At 43.6% G+C, this 18,212-nt stretch overlaps 1 protein-coding gene across 1 annotated transcript in view; it reads right to left on the reverse strand.

Moving 5' to 3' along the window:
• Nucleotides 1-18,212, reverse strand: part of coro7 (coronin 7) — a 107,309-nt gene that overhangs the window by 51,773 nt on the left and 37,324 nt on the right. The window lies entirely within an intron of this gene.

Consider the following 18,212-nt stretch of genomic DNA (forward strand, 5'->3'; position numbering starts at 1 on the left):
ATCATTAAATGAATATCCAAAAATAAAACAGACCATGTTCTTTTCTTTGGTAGTTCCCCCCTTTCTTCTTTGAGAGGAAGGATTAGATTGACAGGCAAGAGGGGTATTATGTTTGCCTTCAACTTCCCTTCCCTTTTAAGCCATCACTCAACGGTGTGAGGGGAGAGATCACAGGGAGGGGGAGTCCGGAAAAGTTAAAAAGGAGGGGGCCCCGGTATAAATGCAGGTGTAATTATGCTGGGTAGTAAAGACAGTAGTGTGTGTGTAAACTGGACATGTGCTTTCGTTGTTGTGTGAAATAGCTTTCAATACAATACAAATGTCAAATCTCTTTATGGACATAAATGTGAGCATGTATCAGACACCAAATGTCTCTCACTTGTCTCAGGCTCGCTACAATGAGAGCCTGTGCTTTGAGCTCAATACTGAAATCAGCCTGCTAACATGCTGACTGCTCATGGCAATTCCACAAATAGTTTTTGAGATATTTCAGTCTGGGCCAAAGTGGTAAACCAAACGACCGAGAGACCAACTGTGTGTTGCTGTAGGGCGTAACATTACCAAGTGGTATGCGGATTATAATAAATTGTAAGCTGATGTGAATAATAGTCAAATGTTTCAAGCTCCATTAAACTTATTGGCACCAATCAAAACCATCTTGGTTAATGGGAATTTACACCCTGTGGGCACCAACAAACATGTTTAAAATTTGGGGGAAAAACAGGTTAGAATAGATTTGTGCCAGCCCATTCGTCTAAGAAAATGAAAACTTAGGTATCATCCAGTGAGGAAGAATTGTCCTCCTGCTCAACAACACAAGAGAACGTTTCCCATTTTACAAGACGGAGGAAGAGAGGATTGTGTTATACAGGAGCTGAAGTTCAGGAAACATTTTAAGATGTCAATAGTACAAGTCCTGCTGGGGATGCTAGTGGTGCAGCTGAGGAGGAAGAGAAAAAAACAAATCAAAACGCCCCCAGTGTATAAAGACGTGTGCCGTCACTTGGACTTCTTCCCTAACAACAGGCAGCTCCAGGCAAAATGGAAATAGCGATAATGATTGAGAACAGTCAGGTCAATGTAGAAAGTGGATTTAACCATTTATGAATGACTCACTGGTCTAACTCTAATGGGCGAGCATTGTTTACAAACCCACACAATAAACAGGCTGACCACCCATGTGTTTTATAGGTGGGTTGGTGGTAGGGAATTAATGCAGCACGCACACGCCCACATCCACTCCCACAAACAAACACACACACACACAAACACACACATACAGTACACTGGCTAACAGCCGGGAGCAGTTGTGCAAGGTCCCATGCTAACAACACAAACACATAAAACAGCACCACTCCTGTCATGCAGGCCTCATTATATCAATTTGCTCAGAGAGAGAAAACTTCCTGGTGAAATAAACAGGAGAAACAATGTACTCCCGCAGGAGGTCAATAGGCTTTAACTTCTTTCTCCTTCCTGCACTATTTTAATACCCATGTGTCTGGAATTCTTGAATGTTCATTAACCCGACCATACACGCATACACACATACACATTTTTTAAAAGGGAAATGAGTTGAGGAGTTTAGCTTGCTGTAGTATCTTTTGCCACATAAAATAAAAAGTGAAATGGAAGGCAATAAATGGGACTTAATTCACAACATATGTGCACATAATCGAATGGCCCCAGGTGAAAGGACAGATAGGATAGGTATAGATCATATCAGATCAGACCTCTGGCTGTAAGAATGCAGGCAGGTTTTTGTCCTCTCTCTCTCCAGGCATCTGTAAATGTTCATGTATGTGAATGAGAAAAAGGAAAGGGAGACCAGCGGGAGTGCGTGTGTGTGTGTGTGTGTGTGTGTGTGTGTGTGTGTGTACGTCTGCTCCTTTCCTTCCATAAAACAGTCTCTCTTTTCTTCCCCTGTCGTTAAGAAAGACCTGGTCCCTGGACGCGAGCCAACTTTAACACTCACACTTAGCCTGCCCTGCTCAATGGCCCCTATTGTTGTTTCAAGGGACCTTTTTCCCCAGTTATTACCCCCCTATCCCCCCCCCACAAAAAAAAATTCAAACGGATTATTACTAAAATTTACTTCTGAGCAAATATTTCTCTTTGACTTTTTTCACTCCTTCCCTTCTCCCCCGTCTTTTCGTTTTCTCCCTCACGCTGTATTTTTTGTTTCCAAAATGTTTCCAAAGCCGGGGCCTGCTAGAAGGCAGCCAAGGACAATGTGTTGATGTGTCTCCTCTGCACCTCTCGATCTTTTATTCAGATCACTTTTTCTGTCTCTTTTCTGTCTTCTGTCCCTCTGTTTTCCATCCTGCAAATAGCCCTCCTGCCGACACAGCACAGCTGACCCTGCAGTAACCTCAAACCAGCTCTCCAACCTCAGCCAAGAGTATTTACAGTCAGCAGTTGAGGGCATGAAATTAACGCCACAAAAAAATCATAAGATGACGCATTCAAGTCGTAATAAACCTGACAAAATATGGCATGCAAATAACCGAATGATGTCCTCTATGGTCAAATGATTTAGAGCACTAATTTTAGTGGATTATATTCAAACTTAAGAAGGTCAAATCGTGTGAATAACCTTAAATGGCACAAAGGTAAGCTGTTAAATGCAATGTTAGGGTATTGATTCATTTACAGCTCTTCTGTAGCAATGGAAATAGAAGAAGGAAAACAATGTACAGCAGGAAGCAGAGCTGTATCTTGCTATGAGAATGGTGAGGAAAAGACGACTGTGGCTTCAAATGATGGAGGAGCAACACATTTGCAGCAACAGTGTTGAGTCAACACCCGGATAGCGCATACCTCCGCTAACGCTCTATCTCGCCATTGTTAAACAAAGTTGAAAAAAGATTCTGCAACCGCACATTATGTGGATCCGCTTCACAGTTTAATGGGTTAAGCCCCTCCCCCTCCACCACAACCTGTTCAGTAGTTTTTTAGTAATCCTGCTGATTGACAAACGAACAACAAAACACTGAAATATAAATATAAGAAAATTCCGCTGTTCTAAAACTTGCTGGTACCAACAACATCCACCGTTTTAAAATGCCTCCATTCAGAAAAAATCATATTATTCTTGAGCATTCTCAACAACCACTTGGGATTTAAAATAAGAAAGAATTTGAGCACCAGAGAGTAAAAGAGCAGAAAGGGCTGAGTAAAAGGAAACACACCACTTTGATTTTGGAAACCTGGTTTTCTGGCTCCAGTTTTTGGCCTCTGCTCGCTTCCCTACAGCGCTCACCCCGATACGCCTGCCCCACATCCCACTTTCCCTCCCTCTACATCTGTCTGAAGTTCCCAAAGCAGATTGGGGGGGGGGGGGGGGGTGGTATGCCACCAGTTCCTCTCATGCCACACAGCTGACCAGTCAGTGCCAGCAGGTGGCCTAGATGCTGCTCTGACTAAAACCAATGACAGGGAGAGATGAGAAGTGAGAGAGAAAGAAAAACAGGAAACGAGAGCACTGGGAAGATTTAGATTTTGGTCAGTTCTTGGCATCACACATTAGCAGACACATGCAAGTCATTTCATCTGCCATTCGGTACATTATAAGTACAAATGGCAGCATGACTTCCCCAATGCAGGTATTGAGTTCTTTCCCATAGTCGTTTGTGTCAGTGAGACCGACACTGGACATGACAATGCAAGCTATGGTAGGTAATGGATAAGAGGAGTTAATCTGATTATTATAGTATGAATATGAGATGATGGCTGGCCGAGTCCACATTCTAATATAAAGAATAAAGATATGAATATCTTATCCAATAGACTGTCTCACTTTATCCATTTCTTTGTAGTTATAAATCATCAGTTGTGCCAGTACCGACGTTATAACTTCAACACATCATTATAAATGAATCACAGCTAGATTCATTTCAATGATTCATTAGAATCAAGTCCATAAAATGTCAAACTACCCATCACAACTTTCCAGATCCCAAGGAGACGTCTTCAAATGTCGGTTTTGCTTATTTTGCATAATCACTTTTGCGTCTTCGCCAGGAAGTGAATTATTAAAAACTGCAAATGAATTAAATGGCCGACAAATCATTTCTACTCGAATAGTTGCCATTATTTATTAATGGTTGAGGGTCCAATTTCCAAAAACTTTGTAAGTAGATAACGTTGTGTAGTATATGGAAAATTTGGTCATGGCAAACTTTGTTTAAAGACAAAACCAGATGCCGGGTCTTAACCACACACTTTTTCCATTGTGATGATTTCAAATTACATGGCACACTGTTTGCTGAGAGACGTGATCCAAGTCTTCGGGAGACAAGTCAATTGGGTCACACGTCAAATTGAGTTAAAGTGCCTGTTACATGTTTTTCAGAGTGTTCCGATTTCATTTCATGTGTCATAGCTTTTTTATATTCGTGGAAGTGTTTGCTAAAGTCAAGCTTCTGCACAATTAAGCACAAGGTGTTAAGCCTCGAAGCAAAAATCTAAATCTAAATGATGAAACCCAAAATGGATAGAGATGATCTAACCAGCACTGTAAAATAAGAAAGAAAGGATGGAAAGAATTAAAATGAATTAAGAGGTGGAGCAATGATGAAATGCTGGGGAGGTGGAGGAGAGGAGGTGCTGTTACTGGCTGAGCCCTAGCACGGCCACATGCACCGAAAAGCTTATCCGTCTTTGGAAATGTACTAACGAGAGGTACAGAGGGGGTGCAAATGGGGAGGTGTTGAGTATGTGAGAGTGTGTGTGTGTGTGTGTTTGAGTGTGTGTGTGTGTGTGTATGCATGTCCAAGAGACAGCAGTGGAATTAAAGAGCACCTAAACAGAACCGCCTGTCACCCCTGGAAAGCAACCCAAGAGTGCTTCTCATCTGAAAGGAATGGAGGGACAGTGGGTGGGGAGAGTTTTATTTATCCAGAAAAACATAAGCAAACCAGCAATGTGGTATTAACGAAGAGGAGAGGAGGCTGCAGTGGACAGAGCGGAGGTTGCTGTGGGTAGAATGGGTGCAGGTGGGGGTAAAGTACTTGCACATTTTGGTAAAAAACTTCCAGAATCAAGCGTGCAGTCTGTCAAATCCAAAATAAGCTCCATAAGACAGGCAGATGAAGCTATTAGCTCAAGCGTATCTGGCTGTCATTTAAACTAATCACATCCAGTTATTGCAGAATAAGCAAGACTACGAATAGTTTATAGCTCTCTCAAGTGCTTACTGGCAGGCAGACTCAATTTCTTGGCCCGTTCTTTTTCTGAATAACAAATATCTGTAACTATTCGGACGTTAAGTTACAACTCATTGATGAGAACAATTACAACTTTACATGTCATTTCCCTGAGGTGAACAACCGGAGCCTTACATTTCCAAGCAAGGGATGAACTGTGGTGGTGAAGAAACTTTTAAAAGGTCCTCACGTCTGGATTTCAACAAGCCCTGAGAAAGGTTCTTCCCTCACATGACCTTTGCAAGAAAACAGCTGTGACGAGAAGTGATGAAGGTCTGAGCAGCTGTTCATGGAGCTAGTAGTTACAAACGCCGGAGGCAAGTGTACACTTCAATTAAAAAACTCTTCAGTGAACTTTGGTGAATGTCACCAACAGTTACAGTCGCCACACTTGGGTCTGGTAAGCTTCAGGCTTTATGCAATCCTGTCTTTCTTTTGTCAGGGTTCCAAAACCTCAACGTTTCCATCATCTCCAGGCAAAGGAAACAAGGAAACAAGAAAACAAGACGAGTGGCGGTAAAGTGGAGCTGACCATTTTATAAAAATCATCCTCTGGTTAGAGGCCTGTTTGTTATGTGAAGCAGTTTTTAATCACAACGGCTGCACTGACTGTAACTTTTACAGACTGGCAAAGAAGTGAAAAACCATCCATGTTTATGACCCTTAACTCTCAGCCTGAGGCCAGGGAGCGGAACTAAAACACACACTGCAGTGTTTACACTACATATTTACTGCAGGTAAACACACATAGGGGAGCTCGGAGTCAAATTCTCATTAGGCAGCAATGAAAAAATCAAGACCAAGTTTAGGAGAAAGATAAAATTGCGAGAATGTTTTGAGTGGATTGTACGTTTGGACCATAGACTGTATATAAAGACGGACGACATGACAGCTAAACATTCTGATCGCCACCTGGTGGCTGGCTGCAGTATAGGTCACACCCCTTTTTCTCCTCCATGTTAGTTCAAAGATTGCTCCTGTAATTTCAGCTAGTTCTTATCACACTGATGTGTTCATTTTTCCTGTAAGTTTGGTTTTAATTAGGTATTTGATGCTACAAAAACAGGGTGAGATCTCATGATTGACAGCTGATAATGACTTGCGATTGGTCAATAGTGTGTTTCAGTTGGATCTTATGGATTCAAATGGGTTAGGGTTAGATGGCAACATTCGTTTCCAAGATATGTCTGCATAATTTCTGCATCGTGAAAGGAGGTGGATACTCACTATCCATCTTTATGAACAGTCTATGAGTTTGCACAAAGACTTTGAAAGAGAATAGAAACAAAGGATGAACCATTCTTAACCTCCCACAACTTGACACAGCTACATATTAAAATGATCATGATGAAGTCATGGCTTTTGCTCATCTGTCACTGCAAGGGGCCTCACATGTTCCAGATGAAGACGAGGGGAGGCAGCAGCAGGGGAGGAAGATCTGGAGTCTGATCAGGCACCAATTAAAACAGCATCACTCATCGCATTATTCCATCTTACCACATCAGCAAGGACACATTCGGTCAACACATACAAACGCTGGCACTTCAAATGAGGTTAAAATAAGGGATCTATGGTTGTGTGTGACAGGCTATAAAAAGTAGTGTAGTATTGAGTTCAGCTCAAGTTAGCAGCTGCTCAGTCTGGGCATGCTGTTAAGGATTATTAAGCATTATTTCCTGTATATGAATTTAACTGCAGCAGCTCCCTGCTGTTGTAGAATTGCAGCCACAGCTAAATCTTAAAAACAAAGAAATGGCCAAAACACCATAAAAGCCACAGTGGAAAATACAGCTTTTGGATCATGATCTGCACAAATTTAAATAGGAGACATGCAAGGCATCCGCACTACCTATTTGAACTAATTTTACATGAATTGTACCAAAAATACTTTAATTTCATTCTTCCATTTCTCATATTTCTCAGACATACAGCAGCACTTCCAAAACACAACAGCCGAAACATGTTTAACTAACTTTATAACATAACTTCAAGGTAGCACACACAAACAGGGAGCAAGCCAGCCGAGGACTCGGGGTCAGGCCCTTGATACATCCCCCTTAAGACAGCGGCAGACATTCATCAAACGCTGCTGTGTACACATCCTGCGCTAACTTTCAAACTCTACTTGCATCATGTCCGTGCTGTGTATACACATCTGCAGATTCCACATTGTTTGTGGCTGGAGCTCCTGTGAAAGCTCAAACTGAGCTGAGCTATGCTGGAACGTGGGTGGGCATATTATGGGTACTGGTAAGTAAAGAGAAATAAAAAATCCCAGTCGATTTAAAAGATCTACTGACACAAAAAGGAAGTACCTAACACTGTCGAAATAAAATAATGCAGCTGTGAGGAGACTACAGGTCGGCACTTATATGTGTATATTGTTCATGTTGGATTTAAATCGTACACTAGAGGCGAATCCTGTGTGTGTGCTCACATGTGTGGTGAGTGGAGGGTGGTGACAGGCACGGTTAGTGTCTGTAATCCTTTTCATCACAGTAGGTGCTCATGTTGTCTCTGTGGAGAGGAACTCCTCCCTACATGTACAAGAGGATTAGGAGTTTCTTGCACTACCTTGAAGAGTTTTCATACATTACAAATATATGCTTCTGGCATTTTTATAAGGATGATGGTTATGAGGATAACCAGTTAAAATGTGGAAAACGAATCTGTGCACATGAATGTGTTCTGGTAGAAAGCTTGACTTCAGTCGTACACATCAGTCAAACTAATTGTGTCCCAAACATCCTGCTGCCAGTGGGCTGAGGCCAGCCGACCTCTGACCCCTGCATGTGAACTCTAACCCTACAAGACTGGACCATCACCTTCCGGCCAACAAACACCTGTTTGTTCCTCACAGTTAATAACACACAGAGGAAAGGGGGTGTTTAGGATTGAGTCATTATACTCGAGCAGCACAAAGTGCTGATCTCCTAATCCTGTCCACAGGGAAGGTCTGGACAGTCGCAAGTGTCTGGGTGCTGATTAGTGGTGAGCTGGGAAATGGGTAGCAGACCAGGATAAGGCTGATTTTCACTGGCTGTTGTCTGGTAATTAGGAAGCTGGTTTGCATGTTCAGGACGTTTTTGGCTGATTAGAGACAAACACACACAATCCTGGATATATTCGTCTACGTGATCCTCTTTCAGAACAAGCAAACGGTTGTACAAAATATGCTTAAAGTGAACAGAGATTTTTCTAAAAAGAATTATGACAGCAAAAAACTAACTGTCATCTTAGATCATTTTCAACTTTGTCAAAATGAAAACACAGACAACTGTTCAAGTATCATATGCATTGTGATACTGAACATGAACCCCATTAACAATGGTTCCCAACTCAGTCTAAACCTCCTCAGGCAGCAAATAATTCAAAGTCGAAAAACATCGGGGAATAACTGGAAGAAACCGCAGAAGAAGAAGAGATCATCCCCTGTTTTGGATGGCTTAGGGCAGATTTATACTTTTGCACTGAACTGACGAAGCTGTATGTTCTGGTGAAGCAGACTGCTACATCTGAGATTGGTCCATTGTCTCGTCCATGTCTCTCAGTTGCCAGACAAGTGCACAAAACTCACCCGTCTGATTCAGTCAAATGGTCGCACACAAGGTTTGAAGGCAGCAACAGAAGCTGCAAATGTGGGTAAAGTGTAGTGGACAAGACTTTTGTCATGGTTTGTCAAAGTTCCAAAGTGACCAGTCCTTAGTTGTGAGCAGGGATTTGAGTATGCCACTGAAAAGCACTTGAATAATAAGCATGTTCAAGGCACTACCAAGTGTTTTCAGAAGTGTACATATTTCAAGCTGAATTAACAGCATTGAAGCAACAATTACCTATTTTTTACATGAAAATCAATTGGTCTAAATGGCCACAAGAAACTATTAGTTATCGAATGCAAGTATCAATTCTATGCAAGGGTTAGTTTATTTTCATGCTGGAAAAAACAAGTCAGCCTAAAAATGTACGGTATGTTTTGGTAAATGATAGGAAGTAATTTTAAGTATACACAATTTGTATTTCATGAGCAAAAACACACAAAATCACCAGTATGGCCATATAAGCTCTTCACCGTATGTGGACGCTCGGCCACAGCTGACCTGTGAACCAGTCCAGTGGAAGCGACGGATGCCAAAGGTCACTTACAGCCGGACACTGTCCCAGGGTTGGTCAGGGTCAGAGAGGGCATTCCTCGGAGAGAGGGTGGCGTGTCGGGATGGGTGGTGCTATGGTCACTACATCACAGTGAGAAACTAGTCACCACACAAGACAAACACAAGCAGGGACACCCGCTGGGCAGGCTGAGGCCACGTGCCTGTGTGGGCGCCTGCCAGCCCGGCCTGCGGCCTGGGGGGGGGGGGTGTGGGCCGTGCATCCCAGTAGGCACCCCCATGTCGATGGGTTCACCCCAGTGGAAAGTCTGAATCAGCCTGCATGAAGCCCACTGTGGCTAACAGAAGGTAGCGATTCAACAGACCCCCCCCTACCCGCTAATGGAGCCAACACTTCCCAAGTGACCACAGGCTAAATGAATCCTCCAGGCCCAGCAGAAAATAGCATAACTGTGGGGAGGGAGAAAGAGTACGGAGAGGAGTGGGGGGTTGTTTTTTATAAAGACACAAAAGTAGAGGGTTGAGAAGGACAAGGTGATGAATGGATGAAATAAGGACAGTTATTATGGTGTGACCATGGAGGGAAAACAACTTCATAAAACAATGGAATGAATATCGTGAGAAAGATAAGGAGGAAGTCCTGATGAGTGACACAAGAAGACATGGAAGGGGGGGGTCAAAAAGATGGATGGAGAATTCCTGCCAAAGAGTGAACGACAGCAGACAGAAATGAAGATAGGAGGAGGGGGTCTCCACAGTTCAACCACCACATATTTTCCCTCGTAAGGGATATAATTTACACAAACCCACTAAAGGTCACGAGCGGATCATGCGGTGCCAACTCCGCCTCAGCAGCCAACACATTTTCCCCCCATTTCTCTTTCTGTCTCTCTCTCTTTCCCTCTGTCCCTTTCTTTTTCGGTCCGCCTCTCTTTCTGTCTCTCCGAGCATCCCTTCCTTTCCATATTTTTATGGGACTTGCTCCAAATCGCTGTGGATTTTAAGTTGAGGGATGCACGTGTGCGTTCGCGTGTGTTATTCCAAGGCCATATGTCTTTTAACAATCTGGGTTTTTGCAGCATGTGGTTGGCGAACAGTGGCGTTCCACCCGTCTCAGTGCCGTGCGTCCACTTCTTCAGCACGGTCAAAACAGAGAGAGGTGACAGAGGATGAGAAGGGATGAAAAATGAGCTTCGAATAGGAAAAGGAAGGTTTTTAGATACTTGGTAAGACTAGGGTTGCAAAATTCCGTTAATATTCAAAGTTGGAAACTTTCCATTGGAATGAACGGGAATTAACGGGAATATACGGGAATTAACGGGAATAAACTGGAAATGTTGTGGGTAATTTATACTAACTGTATTTACCTTGTCATATACAGAAATAAATATAAACATTTTGTTTTGTCATAGGCTGATTTGAGCCCTGAGGAAACTTTGGGCACTTGACTATATGCTTCTGCATCGTTGTGTCATTCTTAACATAGGTCTTTGCACAGTATTTGCAAATGTACACAGCCTTTCCTTCTACATTGGATGGGGTGAAATGTCTCCACACATGAGATAGTGCAAGTGGCATTGTTCTGTAGAATAAGATGAGAAAAAAGTTTGTAAAAAAACACTAATGCAATGCCAGAGATATAAATAGTTAGCCAAACAATTGGAATCGTCTGTAAACATATTTTACAATTGATGGATAAATGAATGGAAATAGGCTAGATGAACAGATGAACAATCCTCAATCAGCATGCTAATATATTTTCCCCAGTAATATCATGAAAACTTACCTGACTAGTCCTTCACTCTACAGCAGGCCTCAGTAGCCCTGCTGTAGAGTGAAGGATGCTGGGAGTTATCTGTGCATGTGATGGAAGAATGCACAGTGGAGGGTTGAAATTCAAAGTGCAGCGTGTGCTGCATTCCATACATCTTTAAAATAGAGTTTTGAATTATGTTTTTATTGCTCAGCATTTAATTTACAGATTTTTTTTTTCCGGAAACTTTACGACCCTTTGCAACCCTAGGTAAGACACTTGTTTACTTCGGGGGATCTCATGCCACTGTGGCCTCCCCCTCAGCCAAACAACCCCCCATTTACTGTCTCTACATTGTGGAAAATGTCTGTGTCTGTATGTTTAAAGTGAAAAGCAAAAAGCTCTGGATCAACACTTTTTCAGAGAAAAGACAAATACTGCTCCAGAAAACTCTGAAGGGACATGATGTCCTCCTCTAACTAACACTGCACAGAGCAGCAGAGGATCATCTCTGAAGGGCAGAAGGTTGGATGAGGTCAGCTGTCACCACTCGGTGATGCTGGGCATGAAAAAAATAGATGGTGCGAATGAGTGAATTTGTGCCTCTGTTAGTTTGCCCAGTCGTTAGCTTGTAGCTGACCGTGGAGAGGTGCACAGCCTGCCAGCTCACAGCTGTGAGTCCCCACAGCCTCACAGCAGCAGTGGACCGTGGATGGACCATGATGGCCAGGATGTGTGGAAGAACAATACAGAACACCTCATCGGGGCACGCGTGTGTACGTTTCTGTCGCCATTCATCCATCATGCCCGTATTTTCTTCAGTCCAGTGCGGATGAAAAGTTTGTTTCCCTCCCACACCACCCAGGCAGGTCAGAGAGAAAGGCCCAGCAGCTCAGCAGCTTTGTCCCTTTGGCCTCCACAAGGAACAAGTGGTCCCTTAAATATTTCCCCGCAACCGGGCCTCCCTCTTTCTCCGAGCTGGTTCTTTGGACAAACATGTTTGTCTAAGGTGCTTTGTGGAGCAGTTACTCTTTCACCCGCTCACCAAGACCCAATCAACACAGCCGGTATATAAAGAAACCCACTGGAAAGGAAAAACAGCAGGATACAGTAAATATGTAGATACAACACAGGGAAGGCAAAGAAGCAGCACAATGTCTATTTAAGAGGGGACAAAGTACAGTTCCTGGAGTTGAAGGATAATAGAAATTCAAAGGGAGCTGATCATTTACTATTATTTATTTAGTTAGTCATTATGCTGGTCCCACCAATCAATGAGAGCTGCACTGTGATCCATCACAAAGGTAAAATGAATTTAAACTAAACTGAGCCAAGAAAAAAAAGGGTTTGGTACTTTTCTGTGTGTTTTATGAAGTATCACCTATGCTCTGTTTGAATGCATGGCTACACAAAGACATGGATGATTACACCCACGTCACTCTGACTGTCAAACCCCACTGAGTGATGATGAATGCTGTTTGGTGATGGTCTGTGTGTGCTGAAAAAGGTAAAGAAATGGCAGATCCGTCCAGGCATGTAAATGGGAGTGCGACAGCAAGTATGAAGGGGTTGGTGTGTGTGTGTGTTGCTGTGTGTGTTGCTTTGTGTGTGTTTGTGTGTGTGACTGTTAGTAGGAATGCGGGCCCTCCAGCTCACGGTTGGACTGCTGTGTGTGAGACACCTGTGCCCTACATGCCCTCATCACACACACACACACACACACAGAATGTCCCTACATTTCCTTGAATGGCATTGCAAAATCTCTCATGCCTAATGTTCACCAAAACACAATTCACTGGATAATGGCCCGGGACAGAACCCACTTTTTGGTAACTGGGGAGCTACGGGTGAGAAACCTCACACACTTTATGGGAGACAGCACTCCACAGCAAAACACTTCTTCACAACCATCCATCTAGGTCTGCTTGCATCCATCTTCAGCCTAAAACCACAAATTAACATGTGTCACAGTATTCTGCAACAAAGAAGATTAAGTTGTTAAATTAGTTTTGAGGACACCTTAAAACTTAAACTTGAATCCTAGTTTCCTCATCATCTTTTTTCTGCCATAGGAAACAACTTTTGAACAAAAGATGTCTCAGGCACAATAGAGGGCTTACACTCGCAGCTTTTGCAAGACTTCTACCTCCCACTTGTCCCCAACTCACTCCCCTTACCCCCCCCACCCCTCACACAAAGCATCCATACAATAGCTGGCTGACTAATTGACCTCGCAGAAATAATGTTAGCTGGCCTCACACAGCGGACCTTCAGTGGATGTTGGAGACGAAAGCTCCACAGAGGATTCTTGAGGAGCACACAGACTAAAGACCAACTGGAGTTCCCCCTGAGGGTCCTCAGCCTTTTCTTCTCCTCGCCCACTCGAAGATGCTTTGCACAATGGGTAAATTATTTCCTGGCCACCACCACCACTACCTCCTCAACCAATTACATTTTGATGAAATTTTTCAATTGCTTTTTCACAGACCCACACAGCTTTGGGCAGAAAAGCAGAGGGGCCATGCAGGTGCAGCGCAGCTTTTGTTGTCATAACATTTCCATAGAGATCTGGCGGTGATGCTGTTCTTTTCCTCTCTGTTGTCCATGTTCTACTCACAAACTTACCGTACATGCACATATACACACATGGAGGCAAACACATATAACAGTACACATGTGTTTGTTTTCCAATCTCACAGTCTGCTGCATCAACAGAATGAAAACATTACACACTGGGACACACGCACACATGATGAGCAGCAGCATGCCTCAGCACTTTTCCGATTAAACTAACCGTAGCATATTACTCCTGCCTCACTGGCGCTGACATGTTTCCACAGCGTGGGCCGACAAATAGGGCCCACATGGGAAGTGACATCAGCCAGGAGAATGTTTCCCGGCTGCCACCAACCAATCGGGAAGCTTCTTTAATAAAGAATTTCCTTCTTTCTTTCCTCGAGTTTTCTTTTTAGACAGCGGGCCTTCCAAGGACGGTCACAGGATCACTGGTTTCCATCATGGAAATCATAAGAGAGAATACAATGAGCAGACAACACACCTTGTCTGCTCTCTCTGTTAAGTGATAGGAAAAGACCGCTCACTCAAACTCGATTTTAACAATGAGGGAAGTCAGGCCGGTTTCGCTATAGTTCCAGATGTGCACGACTGCTGTGTCGATAATACACAGACCAGCTACGCATGGGGAAAAGTCATTGTCTGAGCTATTATGATATTAACTTTGCCATCACTATAGGCAACTGGGATTGGCTGCAAGCATTTGGACTGTATGGCTGGATCTGAAATGTAACAATGGCAACGCTGATCAAACACTGAGATAACTGACTGCACGGGTGTGTATCACTTCATCACTAATTCATTCTCTGTTAACTTAAGGCTGAAGGTGAATCTATTACAGGTGTGACATCTGTTCAGCTGTAGGAAGATGGAAGCCATCATTGAGCTGAAAAACGGAAATTACATATGTCCAAATCCCAAAGTTGGTATCATTTGTTATGAAACAAAACAATACCGCTGAACTCGGCAATTACAAGGAAACTGGTGGAACATGAACAAAAATAACTGGAAATATCTTTAGCATAGGACGACACTAACATGATGAAAACAAAACAAACCTGTGGTAAGAGTCTATATTAATAGTAGGAGTTTATGGTTTGCAAAGTAAGAAACAAAGATAAAAGTAAAAGTTATGAAAGTGACAGACGAGATTAAGATCAACCTTTGACAGAAAGTTTAAAAGCAAGGAAGAGATCATGATCTAAGTCCTTCCCGTGTGTATTACCCATATACAGTATGTTTATATATATAAAAGTCTACTTGTATGAATGATGTGGACATGAACGACTCCTGCTTGTCAGTGTGCATCAATATTGCACTTTATATATTGCTCCCTTTGTACCCTCAATATTCTTTGCAATGCAATGAGGTGTGCAGTGACTGGGTGCCAATCTGCAGCAGTCCCAGAGGCAGCAGCAGAGGCCAGGCAGCGGGACGGGGTGGGCGGGGTGCAAGGCAGAGGAAACCATCTACTAATGGGAAACACACTTCTCTCCATCCCTCAAATCGTTCTTTGTACCACAGCAGAGAGGGGTGGCAGGCGTCCAGGAGGTGACTGGCGTCCAGAAGGGAGGCATGATTTAAAAACGGGAGCTCTGCTGCGCTTCGGTTCCCGGGTCTCGTGAAAGGGACCAAGCGTTTAATTCAAAAGAAACGTGTGTTGAAAGAGAGTTGTTAGGGAAAGAGAAGGGGTTCAAAAGAAAACATGAACAGAAAGAGAGTGAGGCATGGAGGGCAAAATGAATAAAAAAGGAAAGAAAATGTAAATGAACGAGATGACATATACATACATCAATATACATAAAAGCTTGGAAAAGAGTATACAATAAATGAAGGATTACTGTTAAACAAATGCATTTTCTCTGAAACTACTACTCAAGGCCACTCCACAAATACTCTTCCCTTGCAGTGATTCTTATAGGCAGCATGTTTCTGTGCTGATTCCACTTTAACCAAGCCTTCCTCAGACACTCAGCTACTGGATATCTACCCCAGAGAACTGGGAGAAAAGTGCTGAAATGGACTTGGGATGGCAACCAGTTTGAAGGCTTTGGGTAGGGCAAAGATCCCAAGTGTTTTTGTCAGTGCATTTTATTAAAGGGGAAAAAAAATGAAATTTTTCCAGATGTTCTCGAAACTCTGCAGCTGCAAGTGCACGTCGACTGCTGTATTTAAGGATGGAAAGTGAAGTCTGACACCGTCTCTCGCTGCAAGACCGAGGCAGTGCAGAGTGATGATCCAGAAAAGGCCTTTAATTCAAGTCATTCGTGCAGTTCCCTAAACATCATTAGGACATTCTAAGCTGCCACATAATGCAGAGCCCTTGATAACTTCTCTCCAACCTTAAAAGGAAAATAAAGAAAAGTAAAGGTTAATGGAAGAAGAGAAGGGGGGAGTGAGGAAGGAAAGAGGCAGCAGAAGGTTGGAGGGAGAGACTTTTTCTATTTTCCCTTCTGTGGCAAGTTCACACAAAAGGGTCCTTCTGATCCCTGGAGTGCTGAGCACATACCTGCGGGATGAAATCAAAACCCTCTGTGAATTATATTAAATAACTGCTGCCAAACGCTCTGCATACTTGCATGTCTATTTCACCAGTTCTGAAAGGCTCCATTAAGCTCCACTCTTAACCCCCCCCCCCCAAAAAAAACCCACTTAATTACAATCCCAGACGGCAGCACCTTCAAAAGCTCAGCTCCCTGTTACCATTTCATCTGTGGGGGCGAACAGTGAAAGACAAAAGGTTTAATACGTGGCCGGCTGAGGCTAAAACAAGGACTCACTGAAGGACAATGGCTGTATTCTTGACATGTTAATAGAGCCCAGGAATAATAGGACATTTGATCTTTTAGTTGATCACAGGACTTGAAAGAGGAGCAGATGATTTCTCCAATGAGGTGTTACGCAGTAAAAGAAGGTCGGGGTTGCCCGATGATTTACCGTGAAAAGTTCATAAAAGCTATTAAGACGATATCTTCAAAAAAACATAGGACGGAATTTCAGAGCTCCCTCCTTCTCCGTTTTCATCCTCCTTTCCCGGTCGAACTCCCCCTCCACTGAATCACAAACTGAAACCCCAAATGACTAACAGATTCCAGACGCCGTGTTTCAACTGTCAGAGCGCAGAGTTCAGGTTCTTTGACAGAGCGTGTGCGGTCACATCTTAACCCCGTCCCATCCCCCCGAGGCCGTCCCAGAGACTTGACCCTGGAGATCACCTTCAGATTGTAGTTTTGCCGTTTTCTCTCCACCTTGAACACAAGTTTCTGAGCTGAACCCGAACAACAAAGCTCCCTTTTCCTCTCAGAAAGTGAACTTTGTAGAAAGGAGCGAGGTCAAACTATCGTTTCAGACATTCTGTGGCATTTTTTTTTTTTGGTCTGGTTTGGTTAGCAGGGCTGCAGCTGCACCTAATCCCCACAGGAAAGCCTTCAGCTGGGACTGATTTTAAAGTGCCTGGGCTGGGGTGGGAGAAAAGGGGGGACTGTTTTGTAAAAAGCTGGTTCCCTTTGGAGGCACAGGCCTCCTCTCAATCCAACTGATTAAAGGGAGTTTGGCCCAATTACGCCCAATGACTGGGCCCTGCTCTTAAGCACGACCCTGGCTGGAAAACACACAAAAATAGATGTGGAGACTCAACAGAGGTAGTGAATCTGTGCTTCACACCTGAGGCCCTCTCATCCGTCCACTGCTAAACCTTCCTTGCTCAGGTAACAGCACAATCTGTCAGCGTTGCTTGCCTCAGAGGGACAGTTTTTTGTGTAAACCGTGACTGGGTTGGGAAAACAGTGGGGTCGGATCTCCAGGGACAAGCTTATGTCTTCTCCAATTGGTGGGCTGGATACCGGGAGGGGGCAGGCACCAGGTCAGAGTGATCTGTTCCAATCAGCCTCATGGCAGAAGAAAGACAGGGCGGAAGAGGTACGCCAACGTGACGGGTAATGGAGGATGCGTGTGTGTGTGTGTGCGTGGATGAGTTCATTTGTTCAAGTGCTCGAGTAGAGAAGCAGAACATTGGTAGAACCTGTGCACTATTACATAGGTTAAGGTTAAAATCAAGACTTTCTCTGACGTTATCATTTTGCCATGCCGAATCCTAAGCAATTGCCCCTCAGAGAAGTCACTGTCAGCTTTATAACACTATGACAAGCTACTACACAGGCATGCATCATAATGACCATGCCGTATTAGCTCAGCGAGCGAGGTGAATCTGTGTGCGATGCTGCTAATGCGTGGGAGTGTGGATAATTATTCTGACGTCTCAAACATTTACACGGCAAGCTGGTTGCAATCGTCTCCAGTAGTAAAGTTCAATGATTGCAGCTGGCTTAGAGGCCCCAGTTAAACTCATTATTATAAATTAGCTTTATAGAGGGACGAGCGTGAGGTGAGAGAGCAGCACACAGAGATCCGTACTGTTCTCCAGTGTCTGCCGCTTGTATGGAAAACAGGCCTGCAGTAATAGCTACCTATGCATGCACAGTTGAAAACACCCCTTTCCATGCCTCAATTTTTCAGTCTCCATTTCAAACCCAACCGAAAAATAAACATTTCCCCTCCATTATTCGCCAT

Source organism: Limanda limanda, chromosome 17 (assembly GCF_963576545.1).
Source record: "Limanda limanda chromosome 17, fLimLim1.1, whole genome shotgun sequence".
Taxonomy (NCBI): Eukaryota; Metazoa; Chordata; class Actinopteri; order Pleuronectiformes; family Pleuronectidae; genus Limanda; species Limanda limanda.